Below are 18,575 nucleotides of genomic sequence, written 5' to 3' on the forward strand. Positions count from 1 at the left end.
GGAAAATAAAGGTTCTTTCAGGTTTGAATGGCCAGACTCGAGCAAAATCAAGAAGGGAAGAGGTGGTTTCTGCAAAGCATTAAGTCATGGCTGAGCAGCACCGCACCACGTGCTCCGGAGACAAAGAGCAGTCAAGAGGGCTGATACAAAACATATTGACACTAAAAGACCACCCTTATGGTGAGGATAATCACGGGAGGGGGGGAGGTATTATCTAACAAAACATCCAAGAACACAGTAAAAATCACTCATAAAATTAAAGTTTTTATTATAGGCTGGGGCATAAAACCCACCGCACACAGCACCAGTTACTAGGGACCAGATGCTCGGTTTATCTCTGCGTGCAACTCCCAGCAATGCCGGGGACACCTCTGCACCTCGAAGCCAGGTTCACGCGGCTGCGCACCCCCGCCTACGAGAGACGCGGCGACAGCCAGCCCCACGCCAAACCCGCGCGCCGAGATAAAGCCGCTGTGCCGGTACACCTACCGAAGCTGGTAAAAACCGTCCTTTCACTGCATTTGGAAATACCAGATTACGATAACGACCATAGCCACCGACCTCACAAATTTCAGGGGTCCGAGCAAGGCAGGCGGCGGATGAGGGGTCCCTAGCTGGCACGTCCCCTCGCGTCTCCCCATGCGATCCAGATTTCATAAAGAACCCACGGTGAGGCAGATCGTTAGACAAAGGGTGATGGAGTTAATTTTAAGCATTCCCAAAATGGTGTGCCCACATTCCGACTCCACAAGCCCTTCCTTTAATATACACCTACTAGGTTTGATTGCCGTTTAGAGGTATTGTTGGTAAAGTTTGACTATTGTGAGTGGTTTGGAATAAAAAAAAAAAAAAATCATCTTTCTCCCCATAATAATTTAAGACTCCCGAGCTTGCTTTTGTTGCTCGATTGGTTTTTTGTTGTCTTCTACATAAAGTAGTTACTTATACAAGGGAACCTCCAAAACTTATTTGCAATTCGTAGGACATTTGCACATGTAATAACTTTTGAAAGCACTTGTATCTGGTTATACAAAAATGATGGATCACCCACTCCATAGCCCCCCTCAGGTTCAGAGTACTGGAAGCCTTCGCAGAAATAATTCAAGATTGAAATGACAATGAAATTTTAATCGTGAATCTCCGAGTCCAATGCCGAGATCTGAAAACAAAATGTCTTGCTGGCGTGCCTGGAGTTGCGTGTGCTACTTCCCATCACCCCAAGAGGGCCAGAAAGTCGATGCAAATAAGCGGTGAGGACGGGGGGGGGAAAAATCCCAAACAGAAAAATAGGGTCGAGGGGAACCAAGTACAAGCAGCGACACGCGGTACTTTGAACGGGCTTCTCGCTGCTGCCTGGGTATCGGCAATCTTCTTTTCTATCGTATCAGACACAGGCAGCCTCATCTTAATTTCAGTTGTTAAAAAATATTTATCCAGATACAAAAATAAACCCACTGCAAATTACAAGTTGTCAGGGTTAAAATCTACTTCTATTTGTGTGGGGGAGGATAAGAGAACAGCATAGACATGAATCATTCTCAGTAATTTGAGTGTTTCCATGACATCAATGGGCACTCGTCCAGGACTCTGTCGAAGTCTGTGAGGTACCAAAGCGGCACAGCAGCCAGCAGGAGATTGACTTTTTTTTTTTTTTTTTTTTTTTTAGGATTATGCTCCTTGTAAAGATTTCATCTATAGCATCCACTTTTACCACCAAACAGATAGCTCTGGAGATCATGAGTGAACACATTTCATTCTGATAGTGTAAGCCTTTAACTTTATTACATTTTGTTGTTGTTGTTGTTCCCACATACAGCTAGAAATCTGCCTCCTCGATTAAGAGCAAATAGCCGAAATTTGTGAAAAAGTCAAGAAACCGTTAAAAAGATATACATACGTAGATTTTCACTATCAACTGTAATTATGAAATTATCATACTTTTTGTAATGACACTTTGTTTTTTCTTTGGGGGGGGAATATCTTTTGTATAAACTGTCCATTTAAAATTAGCTACAGTCTTGATGTCGATTTTCTGCTTAAAATTCACTGGCACATTTGTTTCAGATAATAAAATTTGCAAGAGTGCTGATAATATGCAAGAGTAGGCTCTTTAAGCAACTATTTGTGCTCACAAATACAAAAGCTTCTCCTGAATTTCTACGTTTACCGTACATTATGCATCATTTTCAGTCACTTGAACACCCCAGCCTGTACTGTGCGTTTTCCGAGGTTTGCAAGAGCTAAAGATTCTCTCTCCTTCTTTTTTTAAATGTTTTAAAAAAGAGAGAGCGTCTACAGCGATGTAGACACCCGACGCATTCACTGCGGAATTTTCGAGACAACCCTCTAGTACTAGAATGCGGCAGCCGCTGCGGATATTTTTTGGCACAAAGACAATGGTGGCAGTGCCAAGCCCCATGGCTAAAACTACTCAAAAGAGGCATAAGGGTAGCATTAATCGTTCAAGTCTTTTACTGCATGGAGTACTGTTGTCCATATTTTAAAACCTAAAAGTACCCGTTAGTAATATTTGTTGTAAGCCAGGAAAAAAAAAAAAAGGGAAAAAAAAAAAAAGGGAGCCTGAAATACAGACGAATAACAAATCTTGTCAGACATCTGATTAATTTTTTCTACCTAGAGGACCAAATGCTAAAATGTGCCATTTGTTACCAGCGCTCCGAACACGCAACACGATCTATACCCTTCCGTGGCTTTATGATCTGACAATTGAAACAAAGCTCCATGGAAGAAGTTGACCTACAAAGGCTGGTGAATAACTTTCAAGTATGCACTTGTTCCGTAGGTAAGGCAGAAAAAGCATCTCCATTATTATCGGAGGCAATAACTTAGTGTGTGGGTAAATATATATATATTCAATTAATTGACACAATGCATGCCAATCAAAGGAGAGACAAAGAAAGAACTACGTGCAGCTCCTGTTTTCTGACAAACACTGAATCTCAAGTCTCTGCTCTCTAAATACCTCTCGAAAAAAATACTGCTTATCTTCCCTAAACTAAAGCGATTGCTTCAGAAATATTTTGTTTGCATTTTTGTTTAACTGCAGAAAATAAAAGCAGCAGAGGATTGCCAATCAATCAATAAAGAAGCCCCTTGCCTTTCCATGGTGTACTTTGAAAAATTAATCAAATTAAGTAGAAAATGTGAGCAACTTCCAAAGCACAAATGCAAGTCCTCCGATTCCCCACTCGCTTTTCCCCTGCCCTGGGAGTTAGGGCACCTTGGCTTTTTTCTGGTAGGCAGAATGAGAGGCATGAGGCAAGTCTTTCCATCTGCAGAGAAAAGGAAGTGAAGCTATTTCTATAAATGACTCCAATTCAATGTTTACATTGATTTCGTGTTTGACATATTTTTTGAGAGATGAGTTCGACCAGAATATTCTAATTCAGGTTTCCGCTGCCCTACATTTGGGGTTTAGTTCTTGGTTAGACTGAAGAAGGGAAACCTGTCTGGGGAAAAAAAAAGAAGTCATTGTATTAGGGACTGGAATTTTAATGGCTGTGAATTTCGGTCTGTCCGGGTCTGCAATTTTGCTTAAACCTATTTCTTATTTTATTACTGCATTTCTAGCATTTTTTAAAATTAACGATCGTTCCCTCTGATGGCCGACGTCTCAAATGCATCCTGAAGGGAGCCCGATCGATTCCCCTACAGAGAACGACAAATTAAAGGAGAATTCAGTGTCGAAGTCAGACCAGGCACGAGGAACAGAGAGCTGGAGTATACTGGGGAGAAAGTTCTGAGCAACTGAAGAATGGGCTGAACTTCATAGTTCCACATTTGGCTGTATCTAATGAACACATGCACGTTATCAGCTGTAGCAGGGTTTATTTGCATTGTTCCGAGGACCATGAAACGGTTTACTTCTGCCTTCATCTACAGTTCTCGCATTCAAAATGTTCTTAGCCTTGTTTAAGTGTGGCTGCCCGAGAAAGGGAGGCTCGGAGCCCGCCGGGGAGCGAGGGCAGGGCTCCTCTCGCTGCTCGCGACGGGAGCGAAGGTCCCTGACCATCGGCCCTGCCTGCCGCCAGGACCGGCTCTGCACAGGAACTTTCGACAGCGACAGCCAGATTATCAGTACTTTCCCCCACCCCCCCCCCCCGAGATTTGAAAACCTGACTCATTTCAGCCGAGAAATCAAGCCAAAATTTGTACAGAATTATAAATTATGGGAGGAAAAACCTCATTGCAATAAATGAGCCACAGTACACTTATATATCCTATACCTGTAAGCACCTGACTCTCAGAGTCGCCTGCCCGTGTTTTCATCAGAGGGGCCAGCAGGTAGCTTCTTTATTTTTGCAGAACTTTTGAATACTCTGTTCTTTAGAAGGGGAAAAAAAAAAAGGAGGGGAAAAAAAAGAAAAGGAAAATGCTTTTAAGTATTACATGAAATTGGGGGGCTCTTAATTGAAGGATGCAAATCCGAACGCCTTCCCTGGCACCAGGGCTAACAGCTGGCTCGAGGCTTGTCCCCCCTTTGTGCGACAGCCAGCTTTCGCTAGCGGCTCGGCGTCTCCTCGGCTGTTAACCCGGGCAGGGAGCGGTGCTCGCCGGCGCAGCGCCCGGGCAGCCGCAGGCAGGGAGCTGGCAGGGGAACAAGCGGCCCTTGTGCTCGGGCTGCGGGGAAAGGTGAGGCGCGGGGCCGGGCCCTGGGGAGGTTCGGTGGGCAGCGTCCCCGCCGAGCGGGGCCGACGCTGGGCGTCCGGCCGCGATTTCTCCTCTTCCGACGTTTAAACAGCAGAGAGAGTTGCTTAGCTCGGCTAAGTTACTAACTCCGGCTTGACCTGGGTTATGTCGACGTACTTCTCCCACAGCAGCGCACTTACCGGTATAGGATATACAGTCAAAATACCCTCTTTATTTCAGTGAGGGTTTGAATAGCGTATTTTACATCACAAAGAATCTCATCCGATGGTAATGGAAGTATCATGTTAATGAGCTATTTCTGCTTTGTGCTATATGTGAAGTACAGACAATAAGAAAGAAATCTGATCGATTTTAAGCAAAGTTTGTGCAATAAGGTTCGCAAAATAGTACCAATGACACGGCATCTGATCCAGGGAAGGTCCACAAACTAGATACAAAGCTAAGGGAAGGTATTCATCCCAATTATTTGAACGGCATCACACCCCAAAATGTAGCGCAATGCTAGGGGAAAGAGATCTTTTTGACATGAAAGAGGATTTTTGCACTTACACTGATGTGCAGTAAACAGTAATGGTTCTTAAAGAGACATTATGATGCCGGAGCAAGTACCATTACAAAGGGAGATCTTTTTTTTCTTTTTTTTTTTTAAACAGTACCATCAAAATGCAACGGAAATTAAATCCTAAAACCTATACTAAAATAAAGCTACAGAGCTGACTCGAACAACCTAAAGCAAGGAAATTCAGAGTGAAAGCGGTACTTCACTGACTCCCCTCGCTGCTCTGGAGCTTATGCTTAAGCAGGCAAGGTTACTTCCCAAACGCCAAACTACTTCCTTACCCACACGCGCCGCGTACACGCGCCCGTGTCCCTACGTACATACGTACGTAGGCGCGTCGATGGGAACGGTGAAGGGTAGCCCACGCGGTGCTGCCGGCAAGCTTCGCCCAGTGCCCCCCAGGGCCGGCAGCTTCAAGCGCAGGGAAGGGACCGACCCCGGTGCTGCCCGCCCCAAGCTTCACGTTCCCTTCTATGCGTTGTCAGTCGCTCCAAGAAAATACCAGACCAAATTTTGTCACTGATCTCGGTTCATGAAATATTGGACCCACACCAAAAGACTGAGGCAAATTGCTCAATCTATTTCTGTAATCTACCAAATAACAGCATCTATTACAGGGCAGTATGTGATGTCTCTGTTTGCGTGCTTTTAAAACAAAATAGCTGTGGCAAAACCATACTTGAAACTATAAGAATAAGAATATGGAGACAGAATAGCAAAGACCATATTCTACCAGACTTATATTAAATGGTGCCTTAGTCCTTGACTAATCCCACAAAAATCAATTAGATGGTGAAGATGCTCACTCTATCCCATAAGAGAAAGGTTTGACGCTAATAGTTGGGTATTTGCCTGGATGATACAGCTGCATTACAGGATCGATTGTGTCTAATCCAGTCCCAACAAGGTCGCTGCACCCTTTGCAACAGGTTTTCAGCACCTTGAAGTTACTCAGAGGATACGCAGGTATTGCCGTTTCACAGCCATTCCCTGCAATTGTGCAACCAATAAATAATACTGCCTTCTGCGGACAGGGAACGTTAATGAGCTTAATATCAAGTACACGCACTAATCGAGACCAGAATAATAAACTTTCGTAATGAAATCATGTATTTAAACAAAACAACTATTTATTTCCATGCCGTCTGAAGAAACGATATTTAAGGTGTTGAAGAAACCTTAAAGGCTCCTCACTGTCGGAGGCCACTGCGTTTGTCTCGCGGAGCCCGATGCTGCGCAAATGGCCGCGCTCGGTAAGCCCAGAGCGACCGGGCACCTACGCTCAAAAGCTGCGAAGGGAAGAACATTTAGGAGAGACAATCCTTCATTTAGAGTGAAGATGCATCTGACTTCATAAACAGCTTTAGTCTCCTTTCCTTTTCATATGTGCGTGGAATCTCAGTCTAGAGGAAATTATGATGATCATCTAAGCCTGAACACCTGTATCACTCTGGAAATAGGCAAATTTATTGTGGAGAGAAACAAAAACTCTGAGAAAACCCATTCACCGTGTTCTACTCTTCTCATTCTTGGAACGTGCAATAGTCAAAAGATGGGCAGGGGATGAAGGCAGGCGTCGGAGAACAATAACCAAAAAAAAAAAAAAATCAAAAGCATCATCTAATACTAGAGAACTGGAATAATATCTTTATGAAAATGTTGCCCCTTTCTATGAGACAAAAGCACGTTGTAGTACTACTCCGGACCTGAAAGCAATACATAAGAATTGAATGTAAAGCACTGGATATTGTTTTATCCTCAGTAAGCCTCACAGGGCTATTTTAAATTGAAATACACTGCAGGGTGATCCCTCATCATTTGTTCAGGGACCAGTTCAGGAGATCTTTATCGTGTATCTGGAAACCTGGGTTTTCACTCAAGCATGAAAACAGAATCACTTTAAAACAAGTTAGATAAGGATCTAAGGCCATGAAAGACACAGAATTGAAAGAGGACGATAAACCTTCCCACAGCCCGAGTCTGGGCTCTAAATCTTTGGTCTGTAAACCACCCCTATCTAGTAGCATTTATTAAAAGGCTCCTAAAACAAACCACGCTGGACACGAGCGAGGATAGAGAGATCAAAAGCCTTATCGTTCAGATTGGGGATCAAACCTACACCTCAGCAGCAGAAACAGAAACCATTCTCGTTAGACGGCCGCGTCCCGTCCCAAGGCGGGAGAAAAGGCGTCATCTCCAGACTTTGGGCGACTTTGCGCTCAGGCGACGGGACCACCAACCCCCAAGCCCCCCGGGCCAGCCCCCGCGTCCCGGCGCTCGGCTGCCCAGCCCACCCCTCCTGCCTGAAGCCTGGATTACGTCCACGGCATCATCTGCGCACCGGAAAGACGGAAACAAGCGCTGGCCGCAAGCACGCACGGACCCGTTGTAAAAGCCTGATGGCAAAGAGAAATTTTCAGGTTTTCATACCAAAAGCATCAATGCCTTTGTAGCGGGGTTTACCTCCCGGTTTTCCCCTGTCTTTACGTACTCTCTGCATATAGCCAGAACCACCTGAGTCTCTAATGCTACATTATACTGAGATTAAATACTCAATTATACATTTCTACAAAAGTGTTATTTATTTGTAATACTGGTCGGTACAGAAAATTAAAAGAAAAAAGTTAGCATTTATTTTTGTTAGCATTTTAACGTTTTAAAAACAACCGATGGGATAATTTAGACTAGCTAAGCAGACAAAACAAACTACAAGCTTCTCAGTAGATGGCAAAATATCAGGAATGATGTGGTAAATATACCGTAACGTTATGAAATACCCAATAGTCTCAAATCGGTAATATCCAGCAGAGGGCATGCATACCCTAATAAGAGTTTTACACTTGAGAACTGACATTTCCGAAACGTTTTGGGAACAAACAATTTGGGCTGAGAATACAGGCAAACTCATAGCATCAGTACACACGCTCTCCAACACTTGTCAGATCGAGAACGATAAAGCGCTCTCGTGGAAAGACACCTAGGAACGTTGATTCCTACCCTGAAAAAAAAAAAGTCCTTGAGAGAGGGATTTCCCACCTCTACCAGCTGACAATTTTCCTTTTGCTGCCAAATGCAACGACAGTAACCTTCATGCAAAAAAAAAATTACCATTCCTCACACAACTTCACATCTGAAAGGAACGCTACATTGAAGAGCAAAATTCAGACTGATTTACAAATATTTTATCTCTATAGGTGAAATATCGGCGGCACTAATGCTAAATAAAACTGAGTATCTTTAGCAGGGCCAGATTTTTATCCTAGATTCTTTAATTACTTCATAGAATGGGACAGCAGTATTACCTACGGTTTCTAGTCGATGTTTTATTGGTTTTTATTATACTTAAGTGAGAGGAAATTTTTAAAAAAACTGATCCAGGGAAGAATTTGTCATTCGTCGCGTTTGTTTCAGAAATCACTCGCTGAAGTTTACAGCACAGAAAACTTTCCAATGCCTACGCACGCTTCAGAGTCCTCCAGCGGAAGCACTGCGGTCACGGCTGCCGAACCAAGTCCCCTCGCCCAGCCGCCCCGGTTCCCTGCGTCCAGAGGGGTACGGGAGAAAGCCCCATTTTTCTCTCGCAACCGCAAAGGGTACGGCGGTAATTAACTGTTACCGGCCCATCCAAGGAAACGATCACACGCCCAACCTTAACCTCTACTTTCCAGCACAGAGTCACGGCTCTTTGGGCTCCTTATCAGAGAACGTATTTTTTTTTTTTTAAGTTCCAGTAGCCTTGGGAGATGAACTTAATTTACAAGGTCTCCAAGGCAGGCAGCTTAGGTTACGTGTAGGTCACAATAAATAATACTCATCCCTTGGCCGGCGCGAGCTGCGCCGCCACCGCCTAAGTTGAAATGACAAGCCTTTATTATTCCTAAGCACTTGATTCTGAAACATTTGCACAATCTGTTAAGTCCAGACAAATTTAAATGGTTCTGACATGCAGCCTGCTAGGGTCAGTGACAGGGATAATGCCTCTTTACGTGGGTAAAATTTTGTGGCATATAGGTCACTCTCTTAAGGGGAATCAACTGTGTGTCTCTTCTTTGCATTTCCACCACAATCCTTCATCCTGCAGCCTGGAGCTGAGAGTGAAATGCAAGAAAGGAGCCGAACGCTCAAAGCAAAAATCTGCTTCCAGGACAATCCATTATATCTGACAAGTTAAATGTTCCATGGTAGACCATATGGCATCGGAGCAGGGCCGACGATGGAAGAGGGAAACTCAGCAAATGCATCACAATTAAGGAGTTTGACTATAGACTTTACTTTGATTTACTTTATTTTTTATTAAATTTTGGATATTGTAGTCTTTCAATTTTCATATAGCCCTTCCAAAGCCTCTACCCGATCTGCCAAGCTAGCGATACACGAACAGGTGGATTGCCAAAATTATTTTCTCCAAAATCTTATGGTCTTACTTACTTTAAATAGTACTTCTGATCAAGCCATTTTTATACCTGGTCAACTTGCTAAGCGCAGGACAACTATTTATAGTCCAGTTAATAATATTCTATTATTCTATTCTATTAATATATTCTATTATAACTACCATAAATGTTATTAGTAGTTTGTTAAAGACCAAAGAAAAACTAAAGCCAACAAAAAGAAGAAAACAGCATAAAATCCCTGTCCCCAAAGCCTTGGTGACGAGTTCTCGGTAGACACGTCACCCCAAGGAAGGGCTCGGGGAAGCCCTGGACCGAGGGCTAGCAGAAGGCTTCTTGAGGAGCCAAAATCTCGGGCTCTTACGAAGGAATCCTTGTAAGCAGCTGCTGCGGCAGCGGATTGGGAAACGGCGTGAACTGGGAATACCGGCTTTGCCACACCTATGGCGATCGAGCTTGACTGACATAAATAACAAATGGACCAATTAGAAGAAAAACCATGCAAATTAGCTGCGTGTAATAAAGTTCCCAAATAATTTGGAAGTGCAGTGCTGAAAAGAATAACTCGTATTTCCAGAACTCCTTGCAGAGACTCTCCTCTGTGTGAGAGGACGGGAGGACTTCTGTAAGCTTGTCATTATTCTGGTCCAACATCACGCAGGTCTGCTATCGTTCAGAAATAAAATCTGCAGAAATAACTGCGTAACCATTTTTGGGCAATGCCCTGGGGTCACGATGCAAAAATAAAGTAGGTAACCAAAGCTACATCCTTATTTAGGCATTTAAATAAAGTTTCATAGGCAGGAGTGAATCCAAGCCAGTGTCACTGGTGGCAGTGGAAGCTGCTAGTGCACAACTCGCCAAAACAAACCACTTACCGGGCTCTGGAATTGGGAACCTAATTTTAAGCACTTACATTTGTAATCCTTTTTTTTTTGGTTGGGTGGTTTTTTTGTTGTTTTTTTTGGGTTTTTTCCCCCCAGTTTCAACCTTGTAAAAGCTGAGCCAACGTTGCTAGCAGCAAGAGCCCATCCTGCCCGGTGCTGGGGTCACCAGACACTTCCCAGAGATTTCCCGAGGGATCACGCGGGAACGGGGAAGCGCCTTCCCTGAAACCAAGGGGCAGCGAACTCAGCACGCCATGGCCAAACCGTGCCTTTCTACGCCCAAAATAGCACGTCGTCACTGCTTAATTATTCGGTAGACTAGTAATATAATTTTCTTTTTTCTAGTATTAGGTGTGCTCTTATTCAGAATGAGTATTTCTCATCGGTTTTAAGGCTTAAAACCAGTAATTTTCCAAATGGCTTTCATTCTACCTCTTATCAAGGCTTGTGCCGGGGTTCCCTTCCAGGGATGGCATTGCCTGGGGTCTGCTGGGGAACATCGGGAATCGTTTCATGGAGGACACTGGTAGTTGTACGAAGGGGCTTACGCAGTGCCGTGCCTGTCTCACAAGACCCTCTGAAAAGCCCATCATCTACGCTGACAGAGACCAATACAAATTGAAGTTTAAATGCATCCCTATTTTAAGATTTTGGGAAATCGGGATTAAAAAAAAAAAATAATCATTAATAGGAATACTGGGGGTCACTTTACTGAAGCAGTCATTAATGAACTTGTAAAACATCAATTTCAGTGGGAAAAAGACTGTCATTTTTCAAAAATATATTTATTTGTATTTTGCTATTCCTTGTAAGAAAGTGTTTTTAGCTTAAACATATTGTTAGTTCTATATTTTTGTGAAACCACCATTGTTCTTGCTACCATGAACAAAGATTAAAGCAGAAAAACTGAAAAAAAAGCTTTAAAAATTTTGAAAATCTCTACCTAAATCAAGAAGTTACTGTTTCGAACTCGATAGCTCAGGACTACGGCGGGCAGAAAGGCCAGGTGAGCGGCAGGCAGTGCTCCTGGCGCGCCGGCAGAACAAAGACCGTTACGAAACCAATGCTGAAAGAGTCGGATCCACTACTCCAGTGCTGCAGTTCTTCACACAGATCTTAAATTTATTATTGATTTAGCATTTAGTACTGCAGGCGCTGGAACAAAGACCCTTATGATTATAAATGCATGCTTTTGTGGCACGTGCTTTAATTTTAAAAAGGGTACTTTTTTTCCCAAAGATCCTGCATATTAAAAGGACATCAACTTCTTAAAAAGTCACACATCTTTCAAAATGTGTTTTTACAATTTAAGGTTACTGTCAAAGATGACAGAGAAGGATTTCTGGGTCGGTTTGCTGGGGGCTGTCACAGAGCGTATCGGAGCTGCAACAACCACGGGTCTCACCCTGGCGCAGGGACAGGCGGGCACCCTGATGGGGAATTCACCCCCGACAGCGCCGGGGCAGGGCGGGAACCGCGGTCGTCCTCGGCTCCGCCACGAGGGACGCGCGTGGGAAAACCCGCTCGACGCGCCCACGGGCGCCGGGTGCGGAGGCAGGAAGGGAACCATCCCGCGCGTCCGGAGACGCGGCTCCCGAGTGCTTTGCGCGTTTAAGGGCAGTTTATTTTGTATGCGATTTCACTGTTTCCACAGAAAAATTCCCAGGCACCCTCACAGAGAGCGCGCGTGCCATTCTAAACTATTTATTGTTTAATTGGGCACATACCAAATAGATAATGGCTCTTTAAAACACTCCTGGCATCGGTGAGCCACTGGGCTAGCACCATCGAGGAGACAAACGGTTTAAAATTGATGTTGTCTGTAATACAGCTCTACAGGCTCATGGAATAAACTCGTTGCTTCGCGATATTCTAACCGATGTGACTGCCTGCTTGGCTATCGATAGCAGTAGATGGGTACGCGTGAATGAAGCAGAGAAGGGAGACGGAAAGAGAAATGCAGCTAAATCCACGCCAGTAAAACAAAGCAAAACGAGGCAGATATTTGTGCTTTGTAGATTCCGCTCCTAAATCCTGATCACTGTTTTTATTACTAATTAAAATGTCCATATGGTAAAACAACACCTGATCCAAGCAGCTTTTAAGTACAGCAATTGTCAGTGTCAAACTTCTGCATTTCGTTAGCAAACCTGAAATTTTGGCCTGGATTTATTTTCAAATGCACTGTTCTGAGCCATCAATGAAAGAGAATAAAAACTTTGGCAAAGTATTTACTTTGCCTGTATCGTGGTTTTAAACAAAACACGTTTAAAGAGAAGGGAAGAGCAAAGTTAAAACACCCAACTACTAGAACTATTCTTTGTCTTCTGATCAAAAAGTTAAATAGATCAGATACAAAATTTAATGCAGCTAAAAGTTAGTCCAAGTACAAGCCTAGCGTGTTGCTAACATCCAAAACTCACCCAGTGTCGTGAAGTGAGTACTGGAGACCCAACACGGAGACCCTGCCACGGGAAAGCGTTTCAGAAGTCCTAATGCTGCCGCCGAGCCCTGGGCTGCACCGCAGCCACAAGTCCACGCTCCGGCACAAGTTTTAAAGGTTTGGGATACGGGAAAGAAAACCACGCTATATCCGACACTCCTGGTACGCACCGTTGGCCATTCTCGTCTCACCGGCCCTCCTGGCAATGCCAAACGGGCGATACAGGACAAGGAGGTCGGCTGCGGCATGTCTCCAAGGACGCTCTCAGCAGCGCTTGCAGCAGGAGGAGCCGAAAACTTTGCTCGCCTTAAATTCCGTCATCGAGCAAGCGCTCAGCTACGAGCATCGCTGCATCGGGCAACGCGGCAGCCACCGCTCTGCCCCCCGGCCTGCTCCCGGCCAGAGAACCCTTGGTGGCCGTCTCTCAGAAAAAACGAGTCCATTTGCCACGTTACTTCACCTGCACAAAATACATCTACTCAGGCTTGTGCAGGGGGAGGCGTAATGATCCTGATTTCTGCTCAAAACCAGAAAGCTCCCAGCTGACCTAAATGGACATTACAGCCATAAAAACCCATTAAACTCCAGCAAGACTAAATTTTTTTTTTTGCCTGAGAAATAACAATTTATTAATTGCACTTTGTTAAGCACCCCGATACGCACGTTTATGACAACTACGCTTTGATTTTCAGAAACTTTGAATTGCCATAGCTCCTTCTGTGGGTGATCAGCAATTCTAAATTATTACCCTAACAAATAAATATTCTTTCAGAAAATTTTCTGCGGAAGATGCTGGTGGCCTTAACACAGAGAAGCTGGGTATCGCTGTCACCTGCAAGACAGCCAGACAGCAGAAAGTTCCAAAAATTGTAACTTTCAGCCACATTCAAACCCCTTTAACACAGCGCTGGAATTTCTTGTTATCAGGAACAACTCATGGTACGACCAGGGTTGGTTCCCCCCAGACTTTCCACTTTCTGCCTTAGCAAGTGCAGCAAATATTTCTACTTCTGACAAGAAATTATTACCTAGTTTGCTTTTCTTTCCCAGGTGAATTGTTACTAGAATGATAACGTTCCGAAAAAGGAAAATTTCAAACCAGGGCAGAACTTGGCACAAGCTTTGCACAAGCTTTTTGCGTCACACAGAAATTGCAAGGGCATTTTTTTCAAGGTGAACCAGAAGTGCCAATGAAATCAGGACTTTTCTGAGGATGGAAAAAGAAAGCCATCTTTCACAGGAAATGGTATTATTTCCCAGAAAACAGAAGAAATACTGTATAGGTGTCTGGAATTAAAGCATGAAATGTCCTGGTTAATTATGAAATTTATTTTCTATAAAAATATAGAAGATACTGAAATGGGCCTGAAACAAGGTATCATTAAAAAAAAAAATCTCAAATTAAGACGACGTTCTAATCTTCTTGGGTTTTATCCTTTACCAGGGTTTGAAAAAGCCTGGGGTAATTTCTTCTTCTCCCTTGCAAAAGCACCGAGAACCCCTGAATGCTTTGTTATAGCCGGTGCTCCCGCAGCCTGCCAGGACAGCTATGGCAAGGGGCTTCGCACCACAACATATTGCAACGATGAAAAAATTTACCAGGTTTTTTTCTTTTTTTTTTTAAATACTGCTGAGCTGTTTATTTCTTCTAATCCAGTAAATTCTCTTCTCCCCTCAGAAACAGTCACTAATTTCAGATGCATCACTTTAAGGCCTGATTTTCAGAAGAACAAAGTAGTCATAACTTAAAATAAAGTTTACGAGAGCACTCTGGTTTCCTCAAAGACGCAGGGTGTCACACAGCGCACGCTGAAATCAGCAGTCAGCTCTTGATATTTTACCTCAAGTGCCCCGTGATTTTATATGATCAAGTAAACACATATAAAATATATGGCGTGCTTATACACAAAGGCTCCTCTGCCCTTATGCCAAGAACAAAACCATGTGTCTCAGTCTATTCAAGATCCCATTGCTTTCCATTCACCATAAATTAAAAAAAAAAAAATAAATAAAATAACCTTTTATTCAGCTCCTCCCCAGAGGAAAAACATACAAATAAGGCCTCTATGATTATTTTTTGTTAAGGAGCTTGTATGGTAGAGATGTATTTAAGCTTGATAACGTAGTCACAGTTCTTTTGTGGCTTTCTAAATACAAATACTTCTCACCTTGCTCCTCACCAGCTCCACTGAAGTCAAGGGGACTGCTTGCATAAGACGACAAGCGGTGTCCGGCCCTTGCCAAGGCAATCTCCCATCCCTTACTGGTGGAAAATGAACTCATGTGAAGCTTATCTGCACCACCACCAGTTCACACTGTGAAGACCAGTATTACACCAGTACGCCGAGGTCCCACCGAGGACCAGGGCCCCATTGGACGAAGTGCTGTACAAAGTAAAAACGGCCCCTCGTTTTAAGAGCTAATTGTGAAAAACCTAGGCAGGTGAAAGCTTTTACGCTTTCCTGCCACGTCTTTTAAGTCATCGGGTATCTGTGCCATAGAAATCCATCTCCCAGCAGTTCTCCAAAACAAGGATAAACCGGCACGTATAGGAATACGCTGGGGGGGTCACCCCGGTTCTTAGCAGAAGCGTACCCGCTTCATCACACAACCACACCTGCAGCAAGGACCGCCGCTGCTGCGGCCCCCGCGCCGGCACGGGTCTCCACCGCCGTGGTCCCCACGGCAAAGGCACCGTGCCCACGTAGCGTGGGCAAGCCCGGCCGGGCAGGGGAGCGCGGCGCTGCCAGACCTCTCTGCCGTGGGTGCATGGAGCGGCAGCGTTGGGGGACGTCAGTCCGGCACCTCCAGAAAGGATGGCGTTCACGAAAATCGGTAGTCAGTAGAAGATGTTCTCTTTAAAACCAGGGTTTTTTGGTTGTGGGGTTTTGGTTTGTGTGGGGTTTTTTTTTTTGTTTTTTTTAAAGCAAATGTTGAACTTCTAAAATTAAAACGTTATGTGTCTAAACAATCAAATGTGTTTTTAACTTATTCTATCACTTCCTCATTTACACTTTTTTAAAAATGGCCAAGGATTTCATATGATGTCGTTTCAACAATACCAGGAAAGTTTCTTAAGTCACAGATTTTTCACTGAACCCAAAAACACAGACTTTGGGGGGAAAAAAAGAACCAATCACAGCAGGAATCTCTTTAAAAGGAAACACAAAAAGAAACACCATCTTGAAGAGTCTCTCAGCAATAGTTGTACCGTATATAAAGGAAATAAAAAGCTCTCTAAAATGTAAGAATGAACCTATCTATTCAGATTGCTTACAGGTGACATTACACCATCTGCTTGGGCAGTTTGCCCATACAAAAGGAAACTATACCAAAAAGTAAGACCTGATGCATTTTAAAGAAATAATTCTGCAAAAAATAGAAATTATTTTATATAGAAGGACAAATTAAGTTACATGGTACCAAGCTACAAAAAAGTTCTTAAAAATCCAGTGATCTATGCAAAACTGATGCTCAAATAGCTCGTGGGCAAAGAAAAGAGAGAAAGCTCTTTTCCCTGTCCCGGGAGGCGCGGTACTCGGTACTGCTCTGGACCAGATGGGCTCAGCATCCCCCCGGGCAGGGACACCTTCTCGGAGAGGGACACGCGCTGCTCTGCCCAGCCCCGCCTGGGTAGCGGCTTTGGGGCTTAAGGAAAGAACTAACTGCAAAGCCCAAACCAGGGAATTGCATTTCCTGACTGCCGAAGCGCTCTGCGTTAGCCACCAGGCACTCGGCGGGCAGGGAGCCGTTGCAGTTTGCTGCCGGATTCTGAAAGCAGCAGCTTGAAGTTTGCCTGTTTCTGCAAAAAAGTCCTGGCGATAGCGGTTTGATCACCCCTACCCCGACCGCGGGCAGCGCTACTCGGCGCGGCCGCCTCCATCTTCCTACCGCCCCGCCTGGGACGCTTTGTGCATCTCTTCCTTTGTAATTTTGTTGTCACAGCGGAGCTTCCTACGACAGCCGGCACGGCACAAGGTGCTGCAGCCGGGGCCTGGGGAAGCCCAGCCCCGCTCCCCACGGCGTGCCAGGGGATCCCCCCACCTCCCTGCTTCGCAGCACGCTCCTGCCCCACGGGAAACACCCAGCCAGGCGCCGGAGCCCCACGGGGCGTCAACGCCGGGACGCGTCTCCGGCCGTTTCCCAAAGCCAAGCTCACCCCTGCCGCCGAGCCAGCTGCAGGAGGGAGCAAGCCCTGTTTCTTGGGGGCCTGTTAAGAAACTCGGCGGCAGAACAACCGAGGCGGACGCCTGTCCTCCCCTAAGAGCAGGAATCAGCCGGGGCCGCATCCTGCGCCCCGTGCTGAGCCGCCATCCAGCTGATGCCAATGGAGCTGTTTAGGCACGAGGAAGCCTTGGGTATATAAACAATTGTAGAATTAATTAGATAAGGCCGGGAGAGAACCGACCACGTCAGATGCCTAGTTTTCTCAGAGTTTATTAGGACACAGGTATGATAAAAGGAAAAAGGGGGGGGGGGGGGGGGAGAGAGTTTTACAGAAATTTCCGTGTTCTGAGAAGAAACCCAGAGTTATTTCTGAAAGACCCTGATGCTTGTGCATCAAACTATTTCTGCATCGGGCTTGTTGTTTTCCTTTCAGTCTTTAGGGGGGGGGCTGGGGGGATAGGACTTTAAAGAGTTAAAGGCTCCCTACCATTAATTTGCATCTGGTGCTTTTAGTGTGTGTGTGTGTTTTTTTTCTTCCCTGAAAAGTTGGCAGAGCTGCCGATTTTCCATAATGCAAGCATTTGGGAATTGTGAGCGGAATGAAACCGATCCAATCTCCTGACTGCGACATGAATTTTCATTAATTACAACCTTGTCAGCAAAAGCATTATCAAAGCTGAATATGAAAATGCTAATGAGTTCTCATTTGCATATTTTTCTTTGTTGGAATGTCATTAATTATTACATTTTATGATGATGAATGCAGCTGTCGAAGCTCTCCGATGCATAATTAGCCATCAGAATGCCAGGAGCCGATCAGCATTTTTGGGTAAAAAAAAAAAGAAAAAAGAAAAAAAAAAAGAAAAAGAAAAAACCCCCAAATTTCCCTTCAACCTCTCGCACTCCCCGCTCGCGCCGAAGCCCCCCAAAGTTTGTGCTGCTGACACTACTTCTGCCACCAGCTCACTCCCGGCAAGCCCGAGCGCGGGGACGGATTTCTCCTCTTTTAATAAAAAATTATTTTGTTTTTGCCGATCATGCGCTTATACAACTGGAGCAGCTCTTAATAAAAAAAAATCGTTATTCCAGCTTAATTAATGCCACGCTTAATTATAACACCATGATGTCAGCGGTTTTAATTAAGTATTGGCTCGGTTACAAAAAAACTCCTCGCTGCAGTAAGAGTCACTATCGGCAGATTTGTGCAAATCACTCCGCTCCCGGGTTCGGGGTCTCTCCCGGTTCGTGAACCAGCCGGATCTCCGCCGGGACTGAATCCCGCGTGGGAGGAGAAAGCGGCCGAGGCACAAAATAAGAAGTATTGCGGCACCGCGCTCCTCGGGCAGCCTTTCGAGCTCACCTCCTTGACCACTTTTTTGAGCTAAAGTGTAAGTGAAGATGACAAAACCGAGCTCATCCTCTCCCAGCCGCTGGGAACGGTGTTTATAAGTAAAAAA

The 18,575-nt window shown here is 44.7% G+C and overlaps 1 protein-coding gene across 13 annotated transcripts in view; it reads right to left on the reverse strand.

Annotated features, from left to right (window-relative positions):
• Window positions 1–18,575, reverse strand: part of TCF4 (transcription factor 4) — a 243,761-nt gene that overhangs the window by 125,325 nt on the left and 99,861 nt on the right. The window lies entirely within an intron of this gene.

The sequence above is a fragment of the Mycteria americana genome (assembly GCF_035582795.1).
Source record: "Mycteria americana isolate JAX WOST 10 ecotype Jacksonville Zoo and Gardens chromosome Z unlocalized genomic scaffold, USCA_MyAme_1.0 Scaffold_30, whole genome shotgun sequence".
Lineage (NCBI taxonomy): Eukaryota > Metazoa > Chordata > Aves > Ciconiiformes > Ciconiidae > Mycteria > Mycteria americana.